The 27,092-nt window shown below is 42.3% G+C and overlaps 1 long non-coding RNA gene across 1 annotated transcript in view; it reads left to right on the forward strand.

The window, feature by feature from the left end:
• The first annotated feature begins 1,248 nt into the window (after positions 1 to 1,248).
• The window catches only part of LOC139360106 (uncharacterized), a 29,434-nt gene continuing 3,590 nt past the window's right edge, over positions 1,249 to 27,092 (forward strand). The window contains exons 1-2 of the long non-coding RNA XR_011617226.1: positions 1,249 to 1,412; positions 2,323 to 2,460. This is a non-coding gene — a long non-coding RNA (uncharacterized lncRNA). The remainder of the gene's footprint in view (positions 1,413 to 2,322; positions 2,461 to 27,092) is intronic.

Genomic DNA, 27,092 nt, shown 5'->3' on the forward strand with positions numbered 1-27,092 from the left:
GTGATCCGCCCGCCTCAGCCTCCTAAAGTGCTGGGATTATAGGCGTGAGCCACCGTGCCTGGCCTTATCTGAATTTAATTGTGTCACAATGGAAAAGGGCTAAATGTTTAGAGACATTTATAAAACAATAACTGCCTAAAGTATTTCATTAATAAAATTTTACTATAAAATTTAATTTGGTATTGTCATATGCGTTGTTATGCATAATAAGTATATCTAATACACTTTTCCTATTATTCATTTCAAATTTTGGAATTTAAGCCTATTTATCACAGAGCAATCCTTTTAGGGAAAATAATGTTCAAAGTAAATGCATAAAATGCATTTAAAAATATAAAGCATTATATGATTAATACTCATATAATTGACACTGAATACAGTAGTGTGTCTGGAATTGGTGGGTTCTTGGTCTCACTGACTTCAAGAACGAAGCCGTGGACCCTCGTGGTGAGTGTTACAGTTCTTAAAGATAGTGTGTCTGGGGATTGTTCCCTCAGACGTTCAGATGTGTCTGGAGCTTCTTCCTTCTGGTGGGTTCATGGTGTTACCGGCTTCAGGAGTGAAGCTGCAGACCTTCCCAGTGAGTGTTATAGCTCATAACTGCAGCATGGACCCAAAGAGTGAGCAGCAGCAATATTTAGCCCAAAGAGCAAAAGAACAAAACTTCCACGGTGCAGAAGCGGACCTGGGTTGCTGCTGGCTGTCTCTGGCAGCCTGCTTTTGTTCCCTTATCTGACCCCCCCCCACCCCCCCACCCACATCCTGCTGATTGGTCCATTTTACAGAGAGCTGATTGGTCCGTTTTTGACAGCGTGCCAATTGGTGCCTTTGCAATCCTCCAGCTAGACACAGAGTCACAGAGTGGTAGTCCTCCAAGTCTCCGCTGGGTTAGCTAGATACAGAGTACCAATTGGTGTATTCACAAACTCTGAGCTAGACACCATGCTGATTGGTTTATTTACAATCCTCGAGCTAGACACAGTCAGAGTGCTAGTCCTCCAAGTCTCCACTAGGTTGGCTAGATACAGAATACCAATTGGTGTATTCACAAACCCTGAGCTAGAAACAGAGTGCTGATTGGTGTATTTACAAACCCTGAGCTAGACACAGAGTGCTGATTGGTGCACATACAATTCTCCCGCTGGATAGAAAAGTTCTCCAAGCCCCATCCAGTTCAGGAGCCCAGCTGGCTTCATCCAGTGGATCCTGCACCTGGGCTGCAGGCAGAGCTGCCCAGCAGTCCTGAGCCGCACCTGCACTCCTCAGCCCTTGGGCTGTCGATGGAACCAGGCGCCATGGAGCAGGGGGCGGCGCCTGTCAGAGAGGCTCAGGACACGCGGGAGCCCACCACAGGGGGAGGAGCTCAGACATGGCGGGCTGCAGGTCCCGAGGCCTGCCCCTCCGGGAAGCAGGTAAACCCGGCGAGAGTGCAGCGCCGGCGGGCCGGCACTGCTGGGGGACCCGGCGCAACCTCCGCAGCTGCTGGCCCGGGTGCTAAGCCCCTCACTGCCCTGGGCCGGCGGTGCCGGCCGGCCGCTCCGTGTGCGGGGCCCGCCAAGCCCGCGCCCGCGCCGGCGCCCGCCGGAACTCACACCGGCCCGCGAGCGCAGCCTGGATTCCCACCCGCGCGTCTCCTTCCACACCTACCCGCAAGCAGAGGGAGGAGGCTCCAGCCTCAGCCAGCTCAGAGAGGGGCTCCCACGGTGCCGTGGCGGGCTGAAGGGTTCCTCAAGCGCCGCTAGAGTGGAAGCCGAGGCCGGAGGACGAGGAGGCGCTGAGACTGAGGGCTGCTAGCACGTTGTCACCTCTCAGAAGGATCACTTGAGCACAGGAGATTGAGGCTGCAGTGAACTGTGACCTCAGCACTGCACTGCAGCCTGGGCAGCAGACTGAGACCCTGTCTCAAGACAAAAAAAAAAAAAAAAGTAAAATTACTGGAGGAATCAATTTCTATCTTCTTTATGTCCTTTAGAATTTTCTTTAAATTTATTTTTAATTACATTATAGTTAATATAATTAATATAATACATTAAATAGGATTAATTATAAGCCTAATACAATAATTCCTAATTGTAAGGAAGCTATTCTGCATCAGCGAATAGCATTATTTGATTGATTATGTTTTTAGAGATAGACAAAGAACTGAATATAACTGTCAAATTATACACACTGCTGACGTGGAGGGGAAGGGAGAAATTTGGAGTTGAAACTGATGTGGTGATAGGTTAATCATGCTAGTAGATATGTTCACTCATTGTCAAACATTTGTTGAGTGCCTACAACCGTGTGTGTGTGTGTGTGTGTGTGTGTATTTTTTTCCAGGGTCTCGCTATGTTGCCCAGCCTGGTCCCAAACTCCTGGGCTCAAATGATCTTCCTGCCTCAGCCTGGCAAGTAGCTGGAGCTACAAGCACACCACCACGACCTGATTCTCCTACTATATTTGACTGGAGCATCAAAGGTGAGTAAGCCAATGTTCTAGCTCTCAATGAATGTATAATCTCGAGGGAGACTCAAACATACAAGCAAGCATGGGAGGTGTCCTCAGTAGTGGTATTAGCAAGGCTGATAGGCAGGAGGGAGGAGCTGATTCCAACCAAGAGGTGGAGGTTGGGGGAGAACAGGCAGGAAAAAAGATGGAGAAAAAGATTCAGGAAAATATATATAGAGAAAACACCTGAACTAGTTCCTGTTGCCAGCTTGACCAGTGGGGACAAAGGGCATGGTGCATCATGTAAATATGATGCTAAACTGCCCGGGGCATCTGGGAAAATGCCAGTGGAGACTCAATGATGTGGTTTCTTAATCTTTCAATCAGTGCATAGAAGATCAAGTAGGATTGAGACAAGGGAGACCAAAACTCAGTAAAGAAAGATACAGGCCTCCGTGGCAGTGGTGGGGACACTCACTGGGGGATGAAGTACTAAAGATGCACACCTAGCCCAGCATGGGCCAAAACCTCAAAACTTACGGTTGCTGGAGTTGCCTCAAGCCGAGTGCCATGCATTTGCACGAAAGGCTTTTTGATTTCCAGTCCTGGAGCAATGATCTCACACTTCTCCCCAACCCATGGGTTCAGCTGCCTTTTGATCTACAATTGGGAACATCTGAGGCCTGTTTACTTTAAGAGACGCCTTCTCTCATGCCAGTGGAGACAGCAGAACGATTTGTTGTCCCCTGGAGTATCTGCCTCACCCGGCACTCTGGCTTCTCTGCTTTGTATGGGGATCCGGGGACAGTTGTGTTCCTCTCCTCCTGAGTTGCAAAGTGTTCTTTGAAACTGTGGTGATTGTGGTTGGAGGGAATTAACGCAGATCCCTCAGGATCATACTTGAAGTTGACTCATACATCACATTTGCAGGCGGCACTGAAATCTGACTGCCCCTGATAGCACTCTTCCTAGGGGAAATTGGGTTGTGGGTTTCTCATATAAAACTTTAAAACAGAATCTTTAAAATACAACCCATTTTTCTCCAGGGCCTAGTTTTATTCACACTCAGTGAAGACTGGGTGGAGAAAAGGAGAGCCGTACTTGGCAGTAATTTTGTTTGCACTATATGCTGAGTACCTAGCACCAAGCCTGCACAAAGTAGTCATTCAGTAAAAATCTGTGGCATGAACAAATCATAACCATTAGGGATTGGAGAGAAAAATTTCCCAACTGTAAATATTTCTGTCTAATCCTTTATATTTTGCTATATACATTCAAACTGTTGTTTCTAATACTAAAGTGATTTTAATGTTTTAAGTACAATGCTATATCATTAAACTTTAGAAAAAATACATACAAATTGAATGGCTAAATGAATTGAGCTTTCTAAGTTAAACATACCTACAAGGAACTTTTGGGTTTTGTTTATTTTGTTTTATTTATTTATTTTTGAGCCAGGGTCTCTCTCTGTCACCCAGGCTGGAGTGCAGTGGTGCAATCTCTGCTCACTGCAGCCTTGATTTCCCAAGCTCAATCAGTCCTTCCACTTCAGCCTCCCAGGTAGTTAGGACTACAGGTGCAAGTCACCATGCTTGGCTGATTTTTGTTTTGTTTGTTTGTTAGTTTTTGCATTTTTTATGGAGCGGGGTTTCACCATGTTGCCCAGGCTTGTTTTTGTTTCTGTTTTAAATGAGAAGGTTACAGAGGAGGCAGCAACAGTCAATATGCAGCTCCACAAATTAACTGCACACCACGTCCTCAGGAAACAACAGAAGGGTTCACAAATCTCATCCTAATGGAAAGAACCAACAGACTCTTTGGGCTAAAAAATAAAGGGAATAAAATATGACAGGGTGAATCAGATAAAGTGAACATGAATTGCAGGGTAAGTGTTGGCCTGGCAAGGATCACGTGGGTTCGGTTTCTAAGGCCACGGGCCTCAGGGCTGCTGGCTGTCTATGTTGCTGCTGCTGCTGCTGCTGGTGCAGATGAGGCTTGGGAATGAAGGCTTTTCCTAAAACGTACTTTTTGGTCTGGGACCGACAGTCCTGGTGAACAAAAAGAGGTGAGGGAATCAGCTCTGTGCAGTACACGAATAACAGCATTCTCCTTTGGGAAACTCAGTGGAGCTAAAATGTGTTCGAGGCCTGTGCAGAAACTAGGACGGCGCCTTTAGCACTTGGTGAAGTGCCTGGTGATAATTCCAGAAATAATTGCACAAGGAAGGGGAGTGGAGGGGAGGCAGGGGACGGAAGGAGAAAAGAACGGAAAGTACATGATGCAAGAAGCGAAGCCCAAATGCTCAGTGCTGTCTCCCCATATCCCTAGGTGAGGCCACTAACAGTGGCAACCCACCTCGACTTTTCCTCCCCAGAAAAACTCGAAAGTTTCTTTAGTTCCTTCACTACCATCCAAATTTAGATTTTCTCAAGTCCCAGGATTTTCCCACCTTCTTCTCTACCATCAAAAGGCACTTGTTTTGTCCCTCATTAACTAAGGGGTCACTGATAGGTGACTTATCCATTTGATAACGAGATGAGGTGTTCATGGCTCATAATAGCGGAATGTGTCACCTCATCAGATACATTTACATTTTAATTGATATCTTGAATGCCGTAATCTGAAAGGACTGGCTAATGTGAGAACCTCAGGTACTACAGGAGCCCTGGTGGGAATACTGGGCTGGGTAATGGGCTTCCATTGCCATTTCATCAGCAGCTGCAGTGGTGGCTGCCTTCCACTCAGGTGAGAAGCAGATCTCCAAGGCTTCAGGAGGAGATAGTTGTGTACTCTTTTGAAGACCCCCTAGAAGCAGAAATCACAGAAACCTGTGGTGGCTCATTTCTGGGTTTGATTTTCCAAGATAAAGAGATCCAACTGTTTAATTAAAAAGTCTTCTTTAAAATTTGAACTAATTTCTTCTCTTTATATCTCAATGAAGCTGGAGAGAAACTAAGCAATAACTCTTCATTAAGCATTCTTTTATACACTTGAAGGCCATAATTAAGTATTGCCCTCTCTAGGCACTATAACCTCAATTTCTCTAGACTTCTCTTAAAAAGAATCCCTTTTGCACTACCATAATTTTTCTGGATTTGCTTTAATTTTTCATAAAATTTCTAAAATGCAAGGGCTGTGTCTACTTTGTTGTTACTGCTGTTGTTTCATCTGGAAAGATAACAGCCTGGGCATCTCATCCCATGGTCAACACAGTTTCTGTTTCCTTGGGGGTACTATCAGACATGCCCCCCAAAATGTTAAACTTTTTTTTTTTCGAGACAAGGCATTGTTTTATCACCCAGGCTGGAGTGCAGTGGTACAAATCTTGGCTCGCTGCAGCCTCAACCTCCTGGGCTCAAGCGATCTTCCTGCCTCAGTCTCCCAATAGCTGGAACTACAGGCACATGCCACCATGCCTGACTAATTAAACTTTTTATTTATTTATTTATTTTTGAGACGGAGTTTTGCTCTTGTCGCCCAGGCTGGGGTACAATGGCTCGATCTCAGCTCACTGCAACCTCTGCCTCCCAGGTTCAAGCGATTCTCCTGCCTGAGCCTCCTGAGTAGCTGGGATTACAGGCACCCACCACCACATCCAGCTGATTTTGTATTTTTTAGTAGAGCCAGGGTTTTTCCATGTTGGTCAGGCTGGTCTCGAACTCCCGACCTCAGGTGATCCGCCCGTCTTGGCCTCCCAAAGTGTTGGGATTACAGTTGTGAGCCACCCTGCCCTGCCATAATTAAACTTCTAAATAAAATAAAATTGAATTTCAGTCTCTTTTTTGAGCTTCCATGAAACTTGCCAAGGTCCTCTAGTATAAAGATGCAAACTTGGAAGTAGATATCATGTTTATTTTTATATTCACAGCACTTAGCACAACATCTTGCCTGTAATAGGTGTTCATAAAAATGTTTGTTGACTAATGGGTGGTGAAGAATGGCAATTTCGACCCAAACCATCTTTGTTACTTGTTATATTTCCCATGACTTCCAACATTCATATTAATAAACAGACAAAATGTGTGCTCCAAACTAGTGCAATTTATTCCCACTATTTACTCAGAGCTTAATCTCTGGCCACATTTTTGAGTTGGCATTTTAAGCACAAGGATTACATGTTAAGGGATATTTTCTTGCATGAAAGCCAGTGCTGTTGGGGAGGTCAGTTCTGAGGAAATTTGAGACGGTGACCATATTTGAGCAAAGGTTTTTAAAAATCACATTATCAAAGGGTGACTGTCACCCCCTGAGATGAGAAGCAGCTACCTAAGTCTTCTTAAATGGATAGCTGAATATTCTTTTGAAAGTTTTCTAGAGATACAGAAATGACAGAAACTGCTTTGGGGATGAAAAAAATTAACACAAATATTAACAGAAATGCTGTAAAAACGAGGGCTATAAGGATCACAATTTTAGATTTGTAACCTCCTTACTGAGGTCCTTATCCCCTTTGTGGGTAGGAGTGGTCGAATGGTCAAATGCATATACTTACCTACAGACTCCACTTCTGAGGATGGCAATTTGCAGGTTTCCTGCCATCTCCCAGTGTTTTTTTGAGAAGGAGTTTCACTCTTGGTTGCTCAGGCTGGAGTTTAATGGCATGATCTCGGCTCACTGCAACCTCCACCTCCCAGGTTAAGGCAATTCTCCTGCCTCAGCCTCCCGAGTAGCTGGGATTATAGGCACCTGCCACCACACCTGGCTAATTTGTCTATTTTTAGTAGAGATGGTGTTGCCATGTTGACCAGGCTGGTTTTGAACTCCTGACCTCAGATGATCTGCCCGCCTTGGCTTCCCAAAGAGCTGGGATTGCAGGTGTGAGCCACCGCGCCTAGCCAGGAAATTTCATATTAATTCCATGATTTTTATCTAATCTATAATTCATGTTCAAATATTATCCACTGTCCGCATAATGCCCACCAGAGCATTGTTTTTCCTTCCCTCCAGAATCCAGTTGAGAGCCACAGTTTGCATCTAGTTGTCATTTAATCTCCTCTACTCTCAAATGGTTTCCCAACCTCTTTGTCTTTTATGACATTGATAATTTACAAATATGTAGGACACTTATTTTATAGAAAGTTCCTAAGTTTGGGTTTGTCTGGTGTTTCGTCGTGATTACATCTAGGTAGATTTTGAGGGCTTTTCCACGAAAAGTCAGAAATCACAGATTCTTCCAAAGTTTTCGCGTTTAGTTCAGAATGAAATGTGCACACTTTACCAAGCCCTGCAAGTCCCCGCGAGGCCTGTCTTTGTAGCCTCCTCCTGACCGGGTTCTGGCTCGCTCAGCCTCTGGGTCTTTGCACCTGCTGTTCCTCTTCCTGGCATGCCCTTCCTTCAGGGTCTTTGCCTGTCTCGCTCCCTTCCTCATTCAGGTACATTTTCACCACACACTGCATGATCAGCTCAGATTCCCATCCCCAGCATTCTTTCAATGTTCAGAGCCCTCCCTTCCTGCCAGACTTCTGACATCCTGCCTCTTCCTGTCCCTCCCCTCAGAGTGGACGTGTGCATAACACAGACTAATACTTTGCTCTTTGGAACTAGCCTGGTGTCCCTTCAGTGCCATGTCATGGATGGAGTTTGTATGTAAAGCACTATTAATTTACAAGACAGTGACATCTAGTGGAGCAGCTGGGACCAGCTTTGAGCTAAAGGCTCTCAATACACCTAACGATCCAAAGACAAAATAAAAAAACAAGAAACAACAAAAGGCACCACCTTGATTTCTCGGTAGAGTCTGAGGTGAGATCTGGAGAATCTAGTGAGGTTCCTGTGGAGATGTGACGTGGCCATTGATGGGTTAAAGATATCTGAAGATTCAGGTTTCTGTTATGTGTGTATGAGGGTGAGGGGAATAGAGGGCAGGCCTAATAGGAGAAAAATAAGACACACTGGTGTGTGAGACTGTTAAGGCTAGTATAAATTCATTTTTCGAGAGATCAATTTCTCATTCAAAAGGTTATGAACATGAAATTAGTGTATGCTCTCTCCAAGTGATAGTGATGATTCAAAATTGAAAAATTCATTCATTAAGTGTACTCAGCTGGGGAAAAGTTAGTAAATTTTCCTGTTTATTTATTCTTTACAATATAAACACAGGCTGGGCATAGTGCCTCATGCCCATAGTCCCAGCTACTCAAGAGGCTGAGATGGGAGGATCGCTTGAGCCTAGGAAGTTGAGGCTGCAGTGAGCCACGATCACAGCACTGTGCTCTAGCCTGGGTGACAGAGTGAGAGCCTTTCTTTACATAAAAAAATGAAATATAAGTATAAATACAGTTGACCCTTGAACAAGGTGGGGTGTTAGGGATGCCAACCCCCCATGCAGTCAAAAATTCAGGTATAGATTTTGGTTTACCAAAAACTTTTCTAGTAATAGCCTACTTTTGACTGGAAGCCTTACTGATAATATAATGGCCAATTAACACGTATTTTAAATGTGTATTATATACTAGATTATTACGATAAAGTAAGCTAGAGAAAAAAATGTTAAGAAAATTGAGGAGCAAGAAGAGGAGGCATTAGTCTCAGGGGTGGTAGAGGTGGGAGAAAAATCTGTGTGTAAGTGGATCCTTGCAGTTCAAACCTGTTATTATTCAACGGTAAACCAAATGCTTGAATAGTGAGACATTACCTAAAAAGCGAGCTTTAATTTTTTTTTTTTTTTTGAGATGGAGTCTTACCCTGTCACCTAGGCTGGAGTACAGTGGCATGATCTTGGCTCACTGCAACCTTCACCTCCCCAGTTCAAGCAACTCTCCTGCCTCAGCCTCCCAGGTAGCTGGGATTACAGGCGACCACCACAACACCTGGCTAATTTTTGTATTTTGAGTAGAGATGGGGTTTCACCATATGGGCCAGGCTAGTTTTGAACTCCTGACCTCAAGTGATCCACCTGCCTTGGCCTCCCAAAGTATTGGGATTACAGGCGTGAGCCACTGCACCCAGCCAAAAAAGCAAGCTTTAAAATGCAATATAAAGAAATATTTTAATATCAATTACAAGTTCAATTAATTTGCATTTCAATGAGTAATGTGCAAAAGTGCACTTTTCTCATATACCAACAAACTATATTATCAGTCTTTTTTTTTTTTTTTTTTTTTTGAGGCAGAGTTTCACTCTTGTCGCCCAGGCTGGAGTGCAATGGTGCGATCTCAGCTCACTGCAACCTTCGCTTCCTGGGTTCAAGTGATTCTTCTGCCTCAGTCTCCTGAGTAGCTGGGATTACAAGTGTGCGTTACCATGCCTGACTAATTTTATATTTGTAGTAGAGAAGGGGTTCCACCATGTTGGCCAGGCTAGTCTTAAACTCCTGACCGACCTCAAGAGATCCACCCTTCTAGGCATCCCAAAGTGCTGGGACTACAGGTGTGAGCCACGGCGCCCTGCTGGTCTTTTTGTTACTGATAATTTGATGGATAAAACAAGGCAAAACATAACTTATTTTACTTGTATTTTGCATTTCTCCTATTATGGGTGATATTGAGTAACTTTTCATCTGATTTCTTCTCTGTGAATTGTCTCCTTATACTTTACCCAATTTTCTATGATGTTGTTGTTTTTCTAATTGGTTGGCAGGAGCTCTTTGTATATTAAGTTAGTTTACATTTTGTCTGAGATATGAGTTACAAATATTGTTTTTCCGTGTATCATTTGTCTTTCAACTTTGCTGCTTATGATGGTTTTTGCCATGCAAAATGTTCTTTTAATGTTCTTTTTTTTTTTGGAGATGGAGTCTCACTCTGTTGCCAGGCTGGAATGCAGTGGTGAGATCTCGGCTCACTGCAACCTCCGCCTCCCGGTTCAAGCAATTCTCTTGCCTTAGCCTCCCGAGTAGCTGGGACTACAGGCTCTAACCACCACACCCAGATAATTTTTTTTTTGTATTTTTCATAGAGACAGGGTTTCACCATGTTGGCCAGGATGGTCTCGATCTCTTGACTTCGTGAGCCACACACCTCAGCCTCCCAAAGTGCTGGAATTACAGGCGTGAGCCATAGCACCTGGCCACAAAATGTTCTTATAGTTTAGGTTTTCATGTTATGCTTAGAAAGGACTTTCCTTTTCTGAGGTTATAAAACAAAACTATTGCGTGGTTTATTGGAGTACTTTCTTGGATAAGCTTTTCAACTTAAATATTTGATCAGTCTGGAATTTGTAGTGTTGTCACTTTATTTTTTCATGTGCTGAATTGTTCTGACATTCATTCAATAATGTACCTTTTCCCCATTTAAAATGCCGCTTTTACTATACTGTAAATTATTTTGTCTTTTGGGTGGCAGTATAGGTTTGTTTTCCATCCTGTTGATTTACAGATTTGATTTACAGAGATGAGAAGATTTTTTTGTAAGGTAGACTTTTAATAACTGCTTTTATTACCAGGTTAAGTCATGTAGTTACAAAGTAGTAGAAATTTCTGAAAGGGCATTATAGGTTTTTTTAAAGCTAATTTTTGCATGTATGATTATCTAGCATTTGACTGGAACACTGTTCAAAAGGACCTGGCCAAATAATTCCCAAACAAAACACTCAACCCAAGGTTGTTTTCAACCCATTGTTTGTGAAGCTGAGTGCAGAATGTAAAGACTCTAAAAGAAGAGGACACAAAATCAGGCTGAGTAGAGGCCATTAGCAATGCTCAGGGCCAGCCAATCTCCAAACAGGGAACCCAAGGGTTTTTTTTTTTTTTTTCTTCTGGAACATTCTCCTTGAATTGTTGTTCAATTAGTCAACCATAGACCTTCAAAAGAGAACAATTTGTTAACATTATAAGGAGGTTACTGCATTCTTTGGACTGTGTGTCATAATTATAGTCAGCAAACTCCGACAATCTTCACAGAAATAGCCTCCATCATTTTTGTAGGTATGAAGATAATTTAATTCTCCATAGGGCTTGTTATTTTTGCTGGATAACAATACATGGCTAATAAGCTCTAAATGATACTCTTTTATTATATAAAAATACTAGCTTTTAAAATTTATTATGTTTATAGGCATTCACTGCTTGAATCAAGGTTAGGCTTGTTAAGAGATTAAAAGCAATTTTATTACAGCAGCATTACTTATTTTTTTCCAAAAGAATAAAATTAATAAGCAGAAACAGCTTTTATTTTTGTTTGCATCCTATAAAATTGAGTTATTTTGCTTCAGTAACTCATGTGAGGACCATGCCACCTTCTGAAAATGCTACACACCTACTTCTAAATATGTTAAAAGTTACAGCATGTCCCAGTCTTGTCCAGAGCAAAAGACTTAAGCATCTGATTGCTCTTGACTGTGCCTTGCCTGGCAACAGTTGCTGACTGTGTTGGGAAGAGCCACAGAGCAAGGCTGCACAGCCAGATGAAAGAGACTTTTTATGTAGATGCAAAACACCTACTTGTTTCTCTCTCCGGTGTCGGTGATTTCTACTTTCACACTCATCAGCTTGTACATGATCCGCTAGCCTTAATTTCTTTCTCCTTAGGGGGCTGATTTGGATCGATTTGTTAAGAATGGTGTCCATTATCTAATGAGTCAAGAGAGAAGGGGATTTCTGTGGCAACGTGTCAACCAGTGGTAGGTCTGCAGAAGTTACAGGTGAAGAGGGTAGCAAGGAAGTCACCCACGAGCCATCTACGTGAAGGTCACACTGGCTTCATTGTACACTTTGAAGACTTTCTTAATGGCGTTGACATAGACGGTGGTCCTCGTGTCCAATCCCAGGTTAAACTTCATGGCTATGCACATAATTTGTCTGGCAGAACTCTCCATTGTGTACACCAGGTCAGCGTGCATGGTGTCTTTCTCTGATGCACCTGATATCCTGTCTTGGAACTCTGCTGTGGGTATAATGAGAATAGTTCCACTGTGCTTTCCAAACGTTCTTGCTAAATTCTCTTGAACAGACATGAGCAAGTGGTAATTAGAATCCCTTCCATATTTGAAGGTCAAATAGCCATATCTGACATGATTTAGATTCTTCAGCCACTCAAAGTAGGACACTGTCCCTCCTTTGGCATTCAAGTAGAGATCTGGAATAACCATAATGCTCCTGACTTCAGTTCCTCCCTGTCACACACACATTCCTAGTTCTCCCATCTTAAAAAGTCCCTCTCTGGACCTCACTTTGCCTCCTGCCTCTGCCAACTTCTCTCATTTTTCTTTCATTAAGAAACCCTCTTGAAACAGTTGTTCATATGCACTGTTTTCACTTTCCCTCCTTCCATTCTCTCCTGAACCCACACACACTGGGCTTTGCACCCAGTACGCCACCAAAACCGTCCTAGCAAAGGATACCAATGACTCAAGGTGTGATTTGCCCAGGACTGTCCTGGTTTGCACCTGTTGTCCTGGCATAGTTATGGTGTCTCCTTTTCCTCTCAAAGGGGATGTATATATCTCATACATACATGTATATCTCATATATATATGTGTGTGTGTGTATATATATATAATCTCAGATATCTGTATGGAGTAGGAATAGTATTTTACATAAGAGGCTATTTATTCATATCCACAGTTAAGTTATCAATTTCATACATTTCTATTGATGTAATACTTTTACCTAATCTACAATCCATATTACAGTTTCGTCAATTTTGACCTAATAATTTCCTATAGAACATCATTGTGTGCCACACATCCTTGTCCCCCATCATAGACTCCAGTCTAGGGTCAGGTATTGGATTTATTTGCAATGTCTCCTTAGCTTCCTTTAACCTAGAACATTTCTTTGTCTTTTACAACATTGACATTTTAAATTTTATTTTAGGGGATACATGTGCAGGTTTGTTACCTGCATATATTGCATAATAGTGAGGTTTGTGTTTCCAGTGAACCCATCAACCAAATAATGAACATTGTACCCAGTAGGCAGTTTTTCATCCCTTACGCCCCTAGTGATCTCCCCTATTTTGAAGTCCCAAGTGTCTATTATTTTCATCTTAATGTCCGTGTGTACCCATTGTTTAGCTCCCATGCAGTATTTGATTTTCTGTTTCTGAGTTATTTCACTTAGGATAATGGCCTCCAGCTCCATCCATGTTGCTGCAAAGATATGGTTTCATTCTTTTGTATGGTTGTATAGTATATTCCATGATGTCTATATACCAGATTTTCTTTATTCAATCAACTGTACAATATGAATATTTTTGAGAAATAGTCTTCCCTGACTTTTTTTTTTAGGTTTTCTTTTTATTATTATTATTATTATACTTTAAGTTCTAGGGTACATGTGCATAACATGCACGTTTATTACATAGGTACACATGTGCCATCTTGGTTTGCTGCACCCATACACTCGTCATTTACGTTAGGTATTTCTCCTAATGCTATCCCTCCCCCAGACCCCCCACCCCCCGACAGGCCCTGGTGTGTGATGTTTCCTGCCCTGTGTCCAAGTGTCCTCATTGTTCAATTCACACCTATGAGTGAGAACATGCGGTGTTTGGTTTTCTGTCCTTGTGATAGTTTGCTGAGAATGATGGTTTCCAACTTCATCCATGTCCCTGCAAAGGACATGAACTCATCTTTTTTATGGCTGCATAGTAATCCATGGTGTATATGTGCCATATTTTCTTAATCCAGTCTATCATTGATGGACATTTGGGTTGGTTCCAAGTCTTTGCTATTGTGAATAGTGCTGCAGTAAACATACATGTGCATGTGTCTTTATAGTAGCAGGATTTATAATCTTTTGGATATATACCCAGTAATGGGATCTCTGGGTCAAATGGTATTTCTAGTTCTAGATCCTTGAGGAATCACCACACTGTCTTCCACAGTGGTTGAACTAATTTACTTTCCCACCAACAGTGTAAATGCATTCCTATTTCTCCACATCCTCTCCAGCATCTGTTGTTTCCTGACTTTTTAATGATTGCCATTCTAACTGCCGTGAGATGGTACCTCATTGTGGTTTTGATTTGCATTTCTCTGATGACCAGTGATGATGAGCATTTTTTCGTATGTCTGTTGGCTGCATAAATGTCTTCTTTTGAGAAGTGTCTGTTCATATCCTTTTTCCACTTTTTTTTTTTTTTTTTTGAGACGGAGTCTCGCTCTGTAGCCCAGGCTGGAGTGCAGTGGCCGGATCTCAGCTCACTGCAAGCTCCGCCTCCCGGGTTCACGCCATTCTCCAGCCTCAGCCTCCCGAGTAGCTGGGACTACAGGCGCTGCCACCTCGCCCGGCTATTTTTTGTATTTCTTAGTAGAGACGGGGTTTCACCGTGTTAGCCAGGATGGTCTCGATCTCCTGACCTCGTGATCCGCCCATCTCGGCCTCCCAAAGTGCTGGGATTACAGGCTTGAGCCACCGCGCCCGGCCCCTTTTTCCACTTTTTGATGGGGTTGTTTTTTTTCTTGTAAATTTGTTTAAGTTCTTTGTAGATTCTGGATATTAGCCCTTTGTCAGATGGATAGATTGCAAAAATTTTCTCCCATTCTGTAGGTTACCTGTTCACTCTGATGGTAGTTTCTTTTGCTGTGCAAAAGCTCTTTAGTTTAATTAGATTCCATTTGTCTGTTTGGGCTTTTGTTGCCGTTGCTTTTGGAGTTTTAGTCATGAAGTCCTTGCCCATGCCTATGTCCTGAATGGTATTGCCTAGGTTTTCTTCTAGGGTTTTTACGGTTTTAGGTCTAACATTTAAATCTTTAATCCATCTTGAAATAATTTTTATATAAGGCGTAAGGAAGGGATCCAGTTTCAGCTTTCTACATATGGCTAGCCAGTTTTCCGAGCACCATTTATTAAATAGGGAATCTTTTCCTCATTTCTTGTTTTTGTCAGGTTTGTCAGAGATCAGATGGTTGTAGATGTGTGGTGTTACTTCTGAGGCCTGTGTTCTGTTCCATTGGTCTCTATATCTGTTTTAATACCAGTACCATGCTGTTTTGCTTACTGTAGCCTTGTAGTATAGTTTGAAGTCAGGTAGCATGATGTCTCCAGCTTTGTTCTTTTTGCTTAGGATTGTGTTGGCAATGCGGGGTCTTTTATGGTTCCATATGAACTTTAAAGTAGTTTTTTCCAATTCTGTGAGGAAAGTCATTGGTAGCTTGATGGAGATGGCGTTAACTCTATAAATTACCTTGGGCAGTATGGCCATTTTCATGATATTGATTCTTCCTATCCATGAGCATGGAATATTCTTCCATTTGTTTGTGTCCTCTTTTATTTCGTTGAGCAGTGGTTTGCAGTTCTCCTTGAAGAGTCCTTCACATCCCTTGTAAGTTGGATTTCTAGGTATTTTATTCTCTTTGTAGCAATTGTGAAGGGAGTTCACTCATGATTTGACTCTCTGTTTGTCTGTTATTGGTGTATAGGAATGCTTGTGATTTTTGCACATTGATTTTGTATCCTGAGACTTTGCTGAAGTTCCTTATGAGCTTAAGGAGGTTTTGGGCTGAGATGAAGGGGTTTTCTAAATATACAATCACGTCATCTGCAAACAGGGACAATTTGACTTCCTCTTTTCCTAATTGAATACACTTTATTTCTTTCTCTTGCCTGATTGCCCTGACCAGAACTTCCAACACTATGTTGAATAGGAGTGGTGAGAGAGGGCATCCTTGTCTTGTGCCGGTTTTCAAAGGGGATGTTTCCAGTTTTTGCCCATTCAGTATGATATTGGCCGTGCGTTTGTCATAAATAGCTCTTATTATTTTGACATACATTCCATCAATACCTAGTTTATTGAGAGTTTTTAGCATGAAGGGCTGTTGAATTTTGTCAAAGTTTTTTTTTTTCTGCATCTATTGAGATAATCATGTGGTTTTTGTCATTGGTTCTGTTTACGTGATGGATTACATTTATTGATTTGCATATGTTGAACCAGCCTTGCATCTCAGGGATGAAGCTGACTTGATGATGGTGGATAAGCTTTTTGATGTGCTGCTGGATTTGGTTTGCCGGTATTTTATTGAGGATTTTCGCATTGATGTTCATCAGGGATATTGGTCTCAAATTCTCGTTTTTTTGTTGTGTCTCTGCCAGGCTTTGGTATCAGGATGATGCTGGCCTCATAAAATGAGTTAGGGAAGATTCCATCTTTTTCTATTGATTGGAATAGTTTCAGAAAGGATGGTACCAGCTCCTCTTTGTACCTCTTGTAGAATTCAGCTGTGAATCTGTCTGGTCCTGGACTTTCTTTGGTTGGTAGGCTCTTAATTATTGCTTCAATTTCAGAGCCTGTTCTTGGTCTATTTAGAGATTCAACTTCTTCCTGATTTAGTCTTGGGAGGGTGTATATGTCCAGGAATTTATCCATTTCTTCTAGATTTTCTAGTTTATTTGGGTAGAGGTGCTTATAGTATTCTCTGATGGTAGTTCGTAATTCTGTAGGATTGGTGGTGATGTCCCCTTTATCATTTTTATTGGGTCTATTTGATTCTTCTCTCTTTTCTTCTTTATTAGTCTTGCTAGCAGTCTATCAATTTTGTTGATCTTTTAAAAAATCCAACTCCTGGATTCATTGATTTTTTCGAAGGGTTTTTTGTGTCTCTGTCTCCTTCAGTTCTGCTCTGATTTTAGTTATTTCTTGCCTTCTCCTAGCTTTTGAATTTATTTGCTTTTGCTTCTCTAGTTCTTTTAATTGTGATGTTAGGGTGTCAATTTTAGATCTTCCCTGCTTTCTCTTTTGGGCATTTAGTGCTATAAATTTCCCTCTACACACTGCTTTAAATGTGTCCCAGAGATTCTGGTATGTTGTGTCTTTGTTCTCATTGGTTTCAAAGAACATCTTTGTTTCTGCCTTCATTTCATTGTTTACCCAGTAGTCATTCAGGAGCAGGTTGTTCAGTTTCCATATAGTTGTGTGGTTTTAAATGAGTTTCTTAAACCTGAGTTCTAATTTGATGGCACTGTGGTCTGAGAGACAGTTTGTTGTGATTTCTGTTCTTTTACATTTGCTGAGGAGTGCTTTACTTCCAATTATGTGGTCAATTTTAGAATAAGTGTGATGTGGTGCTGAGAAGAATGTACATTCTGTTGATTTGGGGTGGACAGTTCTGAAGATATCTATTAGATCCGCTTGGTACAGAGCTGTGTTCAATTCCTGGATATCCTTGTTAACCTTGTGTCTCGTTGATCTATCAACGAGATCTGTCTAATATTGACAGTGGGGTGTCAAAGTCTCCCATTATTATTGTATGGGAGTCTAAGTTTCTTTGTAGGTCTCAGGACTTGCTTTATGAATCTGGGTGCTCCTGTATTGTGTGCATATATGTTTGGGATAGTTAGCTCTTCTTGTTGAATTGATCCCTTTGCCATTATGTAATGGCCTTCTTTGTCTCTTTTTTTTTAATTTTAATTTTTATTTTTTATTATTATTATACTTTAAGTTCTAGGGTACATGTGCATAACGTGCAGTTTGTTACATATGTATTCTTTGTCTCTTTTGATCTTCGTTGGTTTAAAGCCTGTTTTATCAAAGACTAGGATTGCAACCCCTACTTTTTTTTTGTTTTCCATTTGCTTGGTAGATCTTCTTCCCTCCCTTTATTTTGAGCCTATGTGTGTCTCTACACATGAGATGGCTCTCCTGAATACAGCACACGCATGGGTCTTGACTCTTTATCCAATTTGCCATTCTGTGTCTTTTAATTGGGGCGTTTAGCCCATTTACATTTAAGGTTAATATTGTTATGTGTGAATTTGATCCTGTCATTATGATGTTAGCTGGTTTTTTTGCTCGTTTGTTGATGCAGTTTCTTCCTAGCATCGATGGTCTTTACAATTTGGCATGTTTTTGCAGTGGCTGGTACCGGTTGTTCCTTTCTATGTTTAGTGCTTCCTTCAGGAGGTCTTGTAAGGCAGACCTGGTGGTGACAGAATCTCTCAGCATTTGCTTGTCTGTAAAGGATTTTATTTCTCCTTCACTTATGAAGCTTGGTTTGGCTGGATTTGAAATTCTGCACTGAAAATTCTTTTCTTTGAAAATGTTGAATATTGGCCCCCATTCTCTTCTGGCTTGTAAGGTTTCTGCTGAGAGAGATCTGTTGTTAGTTTGATGGGATTCCCTTTGTGGATAACCTTACCTTTCTCTCTGGCTGCCCTTAACATTTTTTCCTTCATTTCAACCTTGGTGAATCTGACAATTATGTGTCTTGGGGTTGCTCTTCTCAAGGAATATCTTTGTGGTGTTCTCTGTATTTCCCGAACTTGAATGTTGGCCTGCCTTGCTAGATTGGGGAACTTCTCCTAGATAATATGCTGAAGAGTGTTTTCCAACTTAGTTCCATTCTTCCTGTCACTTTCAGGTACACCAATCAAACATAGATTTGGTCTTTTCACATAGTCCCATATTTCTTGAAGGCTTTGTTCGTTTTATTCTTTTTTTCTCTAACTTTGTTTTCTCACTTTATTTCATTAATTTGATTTTCAATCACTGATATCCCTTCTTCCACTTGATCGAATCAGCTATTGAAGCTTGTGCATGTGTCACGACGTTCTTGTGCCGTGGCTTTCAGCTCTCTTAGGTCATTTAAGGTCTTCTCTACACTGTTTATTCTAGTTAGCCATTCATCCAACCTTTTTTCAAGGCTTTTAGCTTCCTTGAAATGGGTTAGAATGTTCTCCTTTAGCTCAGAGAAGTTTATTACTGACCTTCTGAAGCCTACTTCTGTCAGCTCATCAAAGTCATTCTCCCTCCAGCTTTGTTCTGTTGCTGGCGAGGAGCTGTGATCCTTTGGAGGAGAGGAGGCACTCTGGTTTTTTGAATTTTCAGCTTTTCTGCTCTAGTTTCCCCCCATCTTTGTGGTTTTATCTACCTTTGGTCTTTCATGTTGGTGACCTACAGATGGAGTTTTGGTGTGGATGTCCTTTTTGTTGATGCTGATGCTATTCCTTGCTGTTTGTTAGTTTTCTTTCTAGCAGTCAGGTCCCTCAGCTGCGTATCTGTTGGAGTTTGCTGGAGGTCCACTCCAGACCCTGTTTGCCTGGGTATCACCAGTAGAGGCTGCAGAACAGCAAATATTGCTGCCTGATCCTTCCTCTGGAAGCTTCATCCCAGAGGGACACCCACCTGTATGAGGTGTCTGTTGGTCCCTACTGGGAAGTGTCTCCCATTTAGGCTACACAGGGGTCAGGGACCCACTTGAGGAGGCAGTCTGTCTGTTCTCAGAGCTCAAACGCCATGCAGGGAGAACTACTGCTCTCTTCAGAGCTGTTAGGGTCATTTAAGTCTGCAGAAGTTTCTGCTGTCTCTTGTTCAGTTATGCCCTGCCCACAGAGGTGGCGTCTGTAGAGGCAGTAGGCCTTGCTGAGCTGTGATGGGCTCCGCCCAGTCTGAGCTCTCCAGCTGCTTTACCTACTCAAGCCTCTGCGATGGCAAACACCCCTTCCTCCATCAGGCTGCTGCCTCACAGGTGGATCTCAGGCTACTGCGCTAGTAGTGAGCAATGCTCCGTGGGTGTGGGAACTGCCGAGTCAGGCACAGGAGGGAATCTCCTGGTCTGCCCATTGCTAAGACTATGGGAAAAGCCAGTAGTTGGGAGGGAGTGTCCTGTTTTTCCAGGTGCAGTCTGTCATGGCTTCCCTTGGCTAGGAAAGGGAAATCCCCCAATCCCTTGTGCTTCCTGGGTGAGACGATGCCCCGCCCTGCTTCGGCTCACCCTCCATGGGCTGCACCCACTGTCCTTCCAGTCTCAATGAGATGAACCAGGTACCTCAGTTGGAAATGCAGAAATCACCCGTTTTTTGCGTCGATCATGCTGGGAGCTGCAGACTGGAGCTGTTCCTATTCAGCCATCTTGGAACGGATCTTTTCTGTCTTTCTTTTTTTTTTTTTTTTTGTTTTGGAGACAGAGTCTCACTCTGTTGCCCAAGCTGGAGTGCAGTGGCATGGTCTCGGCTCACTGCAACCTCTGCCTCCCAGGTTCAAGCAATTCTCGTGCCTCAGCCTCCTAAGTAGCTAGGATTACAGACATGCATCACCACACCTGGCTAATTTTTGTATTTTTTAAGAGACAGGTTTCACCATGTTGGCCAGGCTGGTCTTGAACTCCTGACCTCAAGTGATCCGCCTGCCTTGGCCTCTGAAAGTGCTGGGATTACAGGCATGAGCCACCGTGCCTGGCCTCCCTCCACTTTTCTATCCAGAATATTCCTTATTTTCTGTGAATCACAGCCTCACTCTTAATTGCAGAGCTTCACTGCCTCAGTGGGGGCTGAACAGAAATTGGTGGCCACATTCCTTCCTTAATCCAGAGAACCAGGTCCCAGGCTCCCTGTGTGGTCCTCGGTAGTGGAGTAGGGGGTGAGGGAGGGAAGGAAGCCCAAGTTCTTCTCACACACAAGCTCAGGGATTCCACTCTTCCCCAGAGATCACTACACATGCTAGAGTACCTGGTCTGAGAGATCTCTTGGCTTGGTCACTGACTGACCTATAATTTTGGGTCACAGGGATGTGTGTGGATTGGCCTGGGGAGGAGCTCCTCAGGGTCATGGGAACAGAGAATGAATCTTAATGCCTCTGAGCTGGCTCTGCCCCATCTGCTGTCCCTTCCTTCCTGCCTCCTGCTTTTCCCTAGCCACCCAGTTCCCTCCAGTGACCACTGCCAGGCTCTCTCTGGACTACCGAAAGCCACCTAGGGTTCTAGGCACACATGCACTGCCTCTTGGGAAACAGCTCTTTGGGGCTGTCCATCCTTCTCCCTTCAAGGACTACAGGAGCTGCTGTTTACCCGTGTCATGCTCAGAGGAACCTTGGAGTAGATGGCATGATGCTATTTCCCCAGCTGAGCAAGAATGACTTTGTTCTCATATGAGGGCCCCTAAATATTTGCACCCTGTTAGGACTGGGGAAAGACGTCCTCCAGCCAGGCTTACCAGGGAGTCCAAGGTGCTTTGGTAGAGTGTAGCCTTTGACCATCAGTCCTTGTTGCTGTAATTGGCCTCGCAGGAAGAAACCTTGGTTGGGGTCTCCCACCCTGGACTGGTCTTGTTTGGTTCCCACTCAGCTTCATTTGTTTGGAGTAAGGCTTGTGAAGCCTGCTTCTCCTTGTCTGCCCCAGTGAGGAGTCCCAGTGGGTACTCCTGGACCAGCCTCAGCCACTCTCACCTCCCACTGATTATTTTCTGGTTTGAACCCTTCACCTACCAGCTGAGCACTTGTTGATTCTCCACCTTACTGAGCCTGCATGAACCTGGGGACCCCCAAAGAGCCTGCCTACTTATTTCCTGAATATTAGTTTACAAAAAGATTGACACAACTAAAATCTCTTAAAGCTGGCAGGCAGAAGCCCCTGCTGTACCCTGGCATGTCCCTGTTCACTGGAGCCCTGACTTAGCAGAAGGACTTACCATGGGGGATACGGGAAAAACTCTAAAGAGGATGCCGAGGTTCCTGGGAGCATCTTTTCTTCCTACCCATCCTGAATTGGACTGGCTCTGCTATGATTAGGAAACTTTTGTCCTATGCACCTATGTGAAGTGGGCATTTTTGGCAACTGCTTTGTTCCACAGAACAGCTTAGCACCAAGAAAAGCATCACGTTGATGTCTTCACAAGGTCTCTTGATCATGAGCAAATTATTTGCTGCTCACCATAAGAAAAAATGAACTTTCCCTTTCGAGTGTTTGGAAAAATCAAAGGAAAAGTGAAATTAATGGATCAAAGAGAGCTTGGACAACAAAATGAATGAAGACACTTACTTTCCAAAAGCATGTTTAAACACTTTATTTAGAAAACATTCCCAAAGTTTATAAATAGTGCATAGCTATCAGTTCCAGCATCAACCTTAGAGAAGCACTTCCAGGTTTCTGACCATGTTTCTGTGACTGTGGCCAAATGGGTTTTGGAATGGAAACTTTTTCTTTTTAATCTGGCATATTGTTGTTTCTTCCATGGCCACAGTATTTCTCTGGAACATGGGATTACTCAGTCAATGAATATTTATTGAGTAACCAGACAACCAATGGAAAAATTAGACTTGGGTCATATTGTATTCCGTATTCTTGGTAGATTTGCCTTAAATACTTAAGACAATTAAAATCACTAATGGTCACGTTTGCTTTGGAGCTTAGAAAAAGAATCTACTTGGTTAAAAAAGGAGACACATGCCCATGTACAAGCAAATACATACCTATGACATTTGGCAAATAAAGAATTCGCACACTCAGTCGCCTCATTTCAGTATCTACTTATGATCATTTCTCTCCATTTTAGCTGTTCTCGTTAATATGTCAACAATGCCCATAACACCCACTTGAAACTGGGAGCCATGAGAATTAAATTTCAGTCTCTTCAATTTCCTGTAGAAACAGGAAGGCTGTATGAGATTGCAGGCTCTGTAAGTCCAAGAGACTTAAGTTCAACATAAACAATGTGTATTGAGGAAAGCTGTACGCATACTTATATTTTTAGTAAATGGGTGTTGTGGGAGTCATTAGTGCTATTTAACAATATTTCCAATTCTCCTATAGCTCGGGACGTGGAAAAATTTCACTGCTTTGCCAGTTTGCAGTTAGGGTTGGCCATGTGACTTGTTTTAGCCAATACCGTGTGAGCAGAGATGATTGTTTTTGGGCAGATGCACAACTTTCCATGTTCCTTCCCATTTCCATGGCAACTGGTGATGTTCCAGTTCACAGAAACTCCATTCACATGGATCTTTAAGTGAGGATAATATAAAAAAAGTGTCCTCTGCTGACCTGAAATGGATACAGGCAACAAATAATAATTCATTCTAGGCCACTAAGATGTTGAATTTTTTTTTTCCTGCAGTGTAACCCTGCATATGCTGAATAACACAGAAATTGGTACATAGAAGTGGGCTATGGTTTTAACTAAAGATCTAAAATAAATTTTATTGGCTTAAGGTCCAGGTATTGAGTGGCAGGAAACTGTGCATGCAGTAATTTAGGATGTAGATTATTCTCCTGATAAGCTTTTGCCTCTAGGAGAAGAGATTGAGAGAGAAGATTATTGTTAGTATAACAGTATGTGCTTCGGTGATGGCTGTTTTTGGTAAGATGTTACAAGAAAGAGGTAAGCTCAAAAAGAAATTGGCTCATATTCAAGCAGGAATGTCAGCAAATAGAGTTCAGGGACTTATAAGCCTGAAGGAAGACTCCGTTCTAAATAGCAAATTATAAAATTGAGAAAAACTTCAGGAGCAGGGACCAACCGAAAGTCCACCATGCATCAAAAAACACAGTAAGGATGCCATCATCACGCTTACTGTTGAAACCTGTGAATACAGATGTTTCTGAGTAACAGTTCATTTAGTGATATCGTGTCCAAAAAACTACCTTCACTTGTAGAAAATGACTCAGGGAAAAGAGATTGTGTACGTGGTTCTCTCATTGAAGCCTGAAAGCGTCAGGAAATTGAAATTAAAATGATAAAGAGGGGTGGGAACATAAAAGCCAAAAAAAAAAAAAGTCAATATGAGAATTGTATCTCAAATTGAACTATGGTTATTGGCATATAGAGCTGGCTAGAATAAAATAAGAAGCTATGTTTTTGACAAAAGTGGCATTGACAAAAGTAGTATCAATCAGTCTGGACTAAAAAATATGGTGATTGTTTAAAACTTAAAATGGCTTTGGGACTCCAATCATCTAAGAGTAGGAAGTGGGCTGAGAAAGCTGTACCTCTCCAAGGAAGAGACATTCTCATCGCCCAGTGTCTTAGTTCTTTTGGGCTGCTGTAATAAAATACCACAGATGAGTCGCTTATAAACAACAGAAATTTATTTCTCACAGTCTGGAGGCTGGGAATTCCAGGATCAAGGCACTGGCAGATTTGGTGTCTGGTGAGGGCCCAATTTCTCATGGATGATGACTTTTGGCTCTGTCCTCACATGGTGGAAGGGGCTGGCTAGCTCGCTGGGGTTTCTTTTATAAGAGCACTAATCCCTCATGATGTAGTCACCTCCTATATTAGTCCGTTCTTGTACTGCTCTAAAGAAATACCAGAGACTGGGAAATTTATAAAGAAAAGAGGTTCAGTTGGCTTATGGTTCCACAGGCTGTACAGGAAGCATGATGCTGGCATCTGCTCGGCTTCTGGGGAGACCTCAGGAAACTTTCAATTATGGCAGGAGGTGAAGGAGAAGTCAGCACTTCACTAGGTCAGAGCAGGAGGAAGAGAGAGAGCAGGGAGGTGCCAAGTACTTTAAAACAACCCAATCTCATGAGAATTCTTATCAAGGGAACAGCACCAAAGGGGGAAATTTGTCCCGATAATCCGATCACCTCCCACCGCCAACACTGGGGATTACAATTTGAAATGAGATTTGGGTGGGGACACAAATCATTACCATCACCTTAGGGTTTAGGGTTTCAACATATGAATTTTGGGGGAACATAAGCATTCAGACCATAGCACCTACAGAGAATGTAGGCGCTACAGAAATGTAGCTACAGAGAATTGTCATGAAAAACGAATGGTTCAGAAGATGGATCCAGGCTTCAGGAGGATGACCGGATAACAGAGCTTTTCCCAGGGAGCAGGAACTGACCCTAATCAAGGAACTTTCCCTACCCTTGATAGGAGCCCTTACAATGTCTGCCCAGTGGGACTTAGAATTGCGGTGGACCAGCACCTGCTGTATGTCTCTTACTCTCCTCATTTCTGAATAGGGCTACCTATTGTAGTTATTCTGTTCCTGTTACACCATTAGAAGAGTGGCTGTGGAAACCATTGTGGAGTGGGGAAGAACGTTCAACTTCTCATTTGTAGGTCTTTGAATCAATAGGTGCTATATCCTCTCTTGATTTAAAAATGGCTGTCTATCTCCCAAAATCTTGGGCTTACAACTAAAAGTCACGTCAGAGTGAAATTTTCTGGTTTTATTTTTGGAGGAAAGGGTGAATGTATTTTGCAAGCAGAAAGGAAAATGAACTGAATATTCAGTAGTAAAAAGCACAGACTCTAGTAATCATTAGTGCTGTTCACCAATATTCCCAGCTCTCCTGCTTCCAAGCATAAAAAGAATGTACTATCTGGCCCCCTTGATGTTCAACAGACCATGTGATTTGCTTTGACCACTGAAACACAAATGAAAATGACATGTACCACTTCAAGCAGGAAATTATTATTATTATTATTATTATTATTATTATTATTATTATTATTTTTAGATGGAGTCTTGAACTGTTGTCCAGGCTGGAGTGCAGAGGTGCTGTCTTGGCCCATTGTATCATTCGCCTCCCAGGTTCAAGCGATCCTCCTTCCTCACCCTCCTGAGTAGCTTGAATTATAGGCATGCACCACCATGCCTGGCTAATTTTTGTATTTTTAGTAGAGATGGGGTTTCACCATGTTGGCCAGGCTGGTCTTGAACTCCTGACCTCAAGTGATCCACCTGCCTTGGCCTTCCAAAGTACTGGGATTACAGGCATGAGCCACCCCACCTGGCCTAGGCAGGAAACTTTAGAGGCAGTTCTTGATTTGCTATGTTCTTCTCAACCATCAACATCCCAGAAGGTGGAGGTTCTGGCAGCCCAGGTCTCCAAGTAAGGACAGTGTAGCGTAGAAAGCTCTGCACACCCACGCTGGATATGTATCATATGTGAGAAATAAACTTTTGATGTTTTAAGCTTTTAAGAGGTTGGGGTTGTTTGTTACTGCAGTATAACCTAGCTAATGTGACTAATGTTGGTAACATGTTGAAACTGGTTATTAAATTCTTAAAAGGGTTTTCTCATGGATTGAACGCAGTGTCCCTTGACAGGTAAATTTGCTTCTTTTCTGACCACTTCTGCTTCAGTTTCTCACATTTTTGTTAAAAACTTAGTAAACAAATGATCTAATGTTTTAAAGCACCTCATTCTAGAAATGCCATAGATCCAATTATATGTTGATGTCCCAGGACCTGTTTCGGCTGTCAGGTAACAGACTTTGCTTTACTTCCTGATACTTACATTATGCCAAGATTCAGCAATATATTCAATTTTATTCGTTTGAAACACCTGTTCTAAGATAGCACAGGATATATTTGTACATATGAAACAAGATAATTAAATAAACACACATCTTAATATGTTTACAAGAAGAGAGCTGTTTTGAAGCATTTGGTATGAATTAAATTACTGCCGTTGAGCACTAAATCCACTCCTGGCATTGGGTTATGAAGTTGTCATTTCATGATAAAAGCAAGCATACAAGTTTATCTGTAGAAAAAAGTCTTTTTCAGACTAAGGATGGACAATATGGTGTACAATGTTTACAACTACGATTTTGGCAAAAGATATAAACATATTCTTCAAATTGATGCTTTATTCCTCTCTTCCAAAATTTAAGGACATAGCATTAATCTTAATTCTATGAAAGTTACTCTGTGGGGAGTTATTAATAGAGTTCAGGTTTGTTGCTTTCTGACAATCTAATTTGCTCCATGGATGGGGCTTACAGGACCTAGGAAATGGAGACTAATATATTTGCTTTAAATCCCAAAATGTTTCTGCAAACTTTTGGCAAGTGCTGAACTTCAGTCAGTTTATAACCAGATTATCTGACCAATGCCTGAAGTGTGCATCTTCATTGTCCTCTCTTTAATATTGTTCCTTTGTGTCCCCCACCCCCACCCCAATTCATATATTGAAGCACTAATGCCCAAGGTGATGGTATTGGAGAGTGGGGCCTTTGAGGGGTAATTAGGTAATGAGGTCATGAGAATGGAGCCCCATGATGGGATTAGTGCTTTTATGAAAAGAGGAAGAGATACCAGAACTCTTTT

Source organism: Macaca nemestrina, chromosome 19 (assembly GCF_043159975.1).
Source record: "Macaca nemestrina isolate mMacNem1 chromosome 19, mMacNem.hap1, whole genome shotgun sequence".
In the NCBI taxonomy this organism is placed as follows: Eukaryota; Metazoa; Chordata; class Mammalia; order Primates; family Cercopithecidae; genus Macaca; species Macaca nemestrina.